We start from the raw sequence: 6010 nt of genomic DNA, 5'->3' as shown, positions 1-6010 counted from the left end.
AGTCATGATGTGGATATCAACCTGAAGCACCGCACAAACAACTTTTTTTAGTTGCCATCATATAAAGGTCACAGTTACAAATGGAAACACCTGCTGTAATATTAACATTTTCCGTGATACTAAAGATATGTGTATATATATATATATATATATACATATATACACACAAAGAGGAGACTTTCAATTTCGATCTTTAGATTTTCTCAGGAAGAAGAGCAGGTGGTGCCACAAACATGTTTTGCCTTGTTTTTTTTTTTTTTTACTTTATACAGAAAACTTTGGCGTGCCGCTGAGCAAACTGAAATTATCTCTATAATCTATAATCTCTTGGTGGTTTTAACACAGGAAATCAGTACCCTTGCAGACATATTGCATGCAAAGAAACACACCTATAGTTGGCTGAAAAAAATATAGCAGATATAAGAAGCAAAGGTACGTAAAAAAAAAAATCTAGAATTAACATCCCAAGGCTACAAAAAGTTTTGCTTCAAATGCACTTATAGGGCCTCATTATGCAGAATCACGGATTGGCATGCAGACTGGACCACAGGGATCAAACCACCAACCTACTGATTAGCTGATGACCTATAATATCCACAAGGAGAGAGCTCTTCAGCTGACGAGAAGAATTTTCTAAGGAGAAGGACTTTAACACACCACAGATTTCAGCTATCATCAGAGAGCCTTAATTTAAACAAGCTGTCCCTAAATGCTTTTAGGTCATGACATGATGAGGAACAGGAGTGTAGGCTGATCACCTCCACCTTAGAGCAAGGGAAAAGAGAAGTGAGAGAAGGCAAGAACAAAAGACAAGAAAACCTTGAGAAGCCCAGACACTTACTAGATGTAAAAGTCTGGTACATTTCAGATTAATTATGTGCTAAATAAATCAAAGGATGCCGTTCTGTTTCTTGACTGAGTATCAGTGGGGATAAACATATTTGGCTGGTTCAATAAAGAAACCAACTGCTGGCTGTTTGAACAAATGTTTCTTAAAGATATGCAGCTTAGCAGGAAGAAATTCCATCGTTTGATGATTTCATCAGTGTATCTCACAGATATGTTTATGCACAAGCCAGAGTTTGCCTAGAGGCAACATACCAGTTTGATCTGGTTTTGGTACCATCACGGTAACAGCCCCGTGTCTGCTAATAGCGGAAGCAACAGCTCTGCTCCTTGTATATGTGAAAAAAAAAGTGTAACCAAGTTCATCCCAGTTTGTAAAAGGGCAGATGCTACAGCACCAGAGGCATGCTTGACCCAAAGGAATGTCATCGTTAAACTTCCTTTGCACAATTCTTGAGATCTGTCAAGACAAAACTTCCATTTTCAGTGTCTTCAGAAGTGCAATTGATTCAATTCAATTCAATTTTTCAATTCAATTTTATTTATATAGCGCCAAATCACAACAAAAGTCGCCTCAAGACGCTTCATAGATACAGAGAAAAACCCAACAATCATATGACCCCCTATGAGCAAGCACTTTGGCGACAGTGGGAAGGAAAAACTCCCTTTTAACAGGAAGAAACCTCCGGCAGAACCAGGCTCAGGGAGGGGCGGCCATCTGCTGCGACCGGTTGGGGTGAGAGAAGGAAGACAGGATAAAAGACATGCTGTGGAAGAGAGACAGAGGTTAATAACAGATATGATTCAATGCAGAGAGGTCTATTAACACATAGTGAGTGAGAAAGGTGACTGGAAAGGAAAAACTCAATGCATCATGGGAATCCCCCAGCAGCCTACGTCTATCCATCCATCCATCCTCATCTGCTTTATCCAAGGCCGGGTCGGGGGGCAGCAGCCTAAGCAAAGAGGCCCAGACCTCCCTCTCCCCAGCCACCTCCTCCAGCTTATCCGGGGGAATACCAAGGCGTTCCCAGGCCAGCCGAGAGATATAATCTCTCCAGCGTGTCCTGGGTCTGCCCCGGGGCCTCCTCCCGGTGGGACATGCCTCACTACCCACAGCTCGTGGCCATAGGCGAGGGTAGGGACGTAGATCGACCGGTAAATTGAGAGCTTCGCTTTTACACTCAGCTCCCTCTTCACCACGACGGACCGGTGCAGCGTCCGCATTACTGCAGCTGCAGCCCCAATCCGTCTGTCGATCTCCGGCTCCCTTCTCCCATCACTCGCGAACAAGACCCCGAGATACTTGAACTCCTCCACTTGGGGCAGGAACTCATCCCCGACCCGGAGTGGGCACTCCACCCTTTTCCGGCTGAGAACCATGGCCTCAGATTTGGAGGTGCTGATCCTCATTCCCGCTGCTTCACACTCGGCTGCGAACCGTTCCAGTGCGAGCTGGAGGCCCTCACCCGATGAAGCCAACAGAACCACATCATCCGCAAAAATCAGAGATGAGATTCTGAGGCCACCAAAGCGAAAGCCCTCCGCCACTTGGCTGCGCCTAGAAATCCTGTCCATAAAAATTATGAACAGAACCGGAGACAAAGGGCAGCCCTGGCGGAGCCCATCACCCACCGGGAACGAGTCCGACTTATTGCCGGCAATGCGAACCAAGCTCTTGCAACGGTTGTATAGGGATCGAATGGCCCGTAGCAATGGGCCAGACACCCCATACTCCCGCAACACCTCCCACAGGACACCCCGAGGGACACGGTTGAATGCCTTCTCCAAGTCCACAAAACACATGTAGACTGGTTGGGCAAACTCCCATGCACCCTCAAGTATCCTCGAGAGGATAAAGAGCTGGTCCAGTGTTCCGCGACCAGGACGAAAACCGCATTGTTCCTCCTGTATCCGAGGTTCGACTAACGGACGAACTCTCCTCTCCAGCACCCTGGCATAGACTTTCCCAGGGAGGCTGAGGAGTGTGATCCCCCTGTAGTTGGAACACACCCGGGCACAGCCCGAAGAGGAGACATGGGCCCATCCTCCCGCAGGCCCACCACCCGCAGGAGGCGCCATAGGGGTCGGGTGCATTGTGTGCCGGGTGGCGGACTGACCCCCGGCTGCCAAGACTGGCAATAGGGCAGCCTACGTCTATTGCAGCATAACTAAGGGAGGATTCAGGGTCACCTGGTCCAGCCCTAACTATATGCTTTAGCAAAAAGGAAAGTTTTAAGCCTAATCTTAAAAGTAGAGATAGTGTCTGTCTCCTGAATCCAAACTGGAAGCTGGTTCCACAGAAGAGGGGCCTGAAAACTGAAGGCTCTCCCTCCCATTCTACTTTTAAATACTCTAGGAACAACAAGTAGGCCTGCAGAGCGAGAGCGAAGTGCTCTAATAGGGTGATATGGTACTACAAGGTCATTAAGATAAGATGGGGCCTGATTATTTAAGACCTTGTATGTGAGGAGCAGGATTTTGAATTCTGGATTTAACAAGCCAATGAAGGGAAGCCAAAACAGGAGAAATCTGCTCTCTCTTTCTAGTCCCTGTCAGGACTCTTGCTGCAGCATTTTGGATTCAGCTGAAGGCTTTTCAGGGAGTTTTTTGGACATCCTGATAATAATGAATTACAGTAGTCCAGCCTGGAAAGTATACATGCATGCCAGGTTCTTTATGTCTTTAAGACATTCCTGCAGTTTAACTAATTGGTGTGTGTTATCTGGCTTCATGGACAGATAGAGCTGGGTGTCATCTGCATAGCAGTGAAAATGTATGCTATGTCTTCTAATGATGCTGCCTAAGGGAAGCATGTATAATGTAAACAGAATTGGTCCTAGCACTGAACCCTGTGGAACTCCATAATTAACCTCAGTGTGTGAAGAGGACTCTCCATTTACATGCACAAATTGGAGTCTATTAGATAGATATGATACAAACCACTGCAGTGCAGTACCTGTAATACCTACAGCATGTTCTAATCGCTCTAATAGGATATTATGGTCAACAGTATCGAATGCTGCACTAAGGTCTAGCAGGACAAGCACAGAGATGAGTCCACTGTCAGAGGCCATAAGAAGATCATTTGTAACCTTCACTAAAGCTGTTTCTGTGCTGTGCTGAGCTCTGAAACCTGACTGAAACTCTTCAAATAAACCATTCCTCTGCAGATGATCTGTTAGCTGTTTGACAACTACTCTTTCAAGGATTTTTGATATGAAAGGAAGGTTGGAGATTGGCCTATAATTAGCTAAGACTGCTGGGTCTAGAGATGGCTTTTTGAGTAAAGGTTTAACTACAGCCAGCTTGAAGGCCTGTGGTACATAGCCGATCATTAGAGATAGGTTGATCATATTTAAGATCGAAGAATTAATTAATGGCAGGACTTCTTTGAGCAGTTTTGTAGGAATGGGGTCTAAAAGACACGTTGATGGTTTGGAGGAAGTAATTATTGAAGTTAACTCAGAAAGATCAATTGGAGAAAAAGAGTCTAACTTAACATCAATGGTACTAAGATTAATATCAAGCCAATCTGATTTGGATCTGGAGACCATTGCTTTCACAGAGGCTGCCAATGATAAAAGCTTGACTACATGATGTACAAGCTGTTCTTATCTCATCACCTCATTAGTAGGTATTTGGATGTCATGCTCATGTTGCATTATGCTAGCTGAAGAGAGAGACATCACTTCAATCTCGTCCCAAGGATTACGTATAGGCCTACACTCGAACCTATACCTGTAACACAGCTGAACACCTTCAATTTGCATGCATTTAATGAACTTTGAACTCCCACACTTTCTTGTGGAATCCCTTGTAATTGCTAGCGATTTTGAATTAATCTATTTGTGGTTTAATGAAATTCCTTTGAGGAATTTCTGGACATGGAGCGTTTCTATCTGTAAGAAGCATCAAGATTTAAACAAATCACAAAATAGAAGGAGCGCTCCACACACAGACAGGCAAAGGAAATATGAAAGAACAAATTTAAAAAATGACTAATCTTAGTTTTACTGAGCAGGGGGACAAATTTAGCTTATTTTGGTATTGAAACTTAACAGAACTTCAGATTAAACCTCAAGTTTGGTTAAACTAATGTCTCAGCCCAGGTGTGCTTGTTTTACTCTGAAAACTTCACTCATCATGAATGTTTACTACCTCAACGCTTTACCAGGCGTTGTTGACTCTGTAAAATGCTTCTGCTCTGCATCGCATAACAGATGGAAGTGTGTTAATATCGCTCCAAGCCTGGTTGTCTCTGTGGTTTGGAGCATACTGGGATATTGATTCTGCACTCTTACATGGACAGCGGTGGTGGGGTATAAAAGACTTTCATGCACTTTGCTGCACATTTAGAATTAATGTGATGAAAGCTGAAAGTACACGAGATATTTTGCATTATTTTACACTGTTTAATACAACTGCTATGAACTCTTTCTTTAACAAATGTAGTGTTTCTACTGCTCCGGTACCAGCACTTCTACATGTACAAATACTGCTGCCAAATCTGTAACAATTAAAGCTTAAGCTAGTGGATCTCAGTCTATATAAACACAGACTTCATTGGAGGGTCCCCCAATTTGACTATTACCTATTCTATTCATGGCTATTAGTTATTCCCATAGACAAAGACGTGTGAACTGTGATATAGCTACTGTTTAATAAATGTGCATCTACCATCTTCTATGGTCTCTTTAAACAAACTTTTTTGTATCTAACCACAGACTGTGGTTAGATACATTTTCATTTAAGTTTTAGTTTTGGTAATGTTGATACATATTAATTATTTGGAGGGGACAAAAATATTTTCTCTAATAGATGCCATAGCACCTCTCCTTGGCTACTTATAAATCAAGGGTTATAAATCCAAGGCCCATCTAGTGTTTAACTAGCTTGAGAATAAATAGTGTGGAAATATGTTCATTCATAGTCATTAAGGTCGTTTTTCTTGCTAACCAGAATCTGGATATTTTTGATCTTGTGACTATATAAATAAATAAGGCTTATGTATACACTGGAGCAGGTACTTGGTCCATTTTGGACCGCCTTTACTTTCCTTGCATCTGAGACTTGAGATCCCTGCTCTCCTCGCATTATCTTCTATACACGTGAGGCTAAAAGTGCTCCCAGTTTGGAAGCAAGCGTCTTTTGGATCCCCATT

Source organism: Haplochromis burtoni, unplaced genomic scaffold, assembly GCF_018398535.1.
Source record: "Haplochromis burtoni strain Fernald_Lab_line unplaced genomic scaffold, NCSU_Asbu1 Contig_178, whole genome shotgun sequence".
Taxonomy (NCBI): Eukaryota; Metazoa; Chordata; class Actinopteri; order Cichliformes; family Cichlidae; genus Haplochromis; species Haplochromis burtoni.
Note: the sequence above shows the minus strand (reverse complement) of the source record.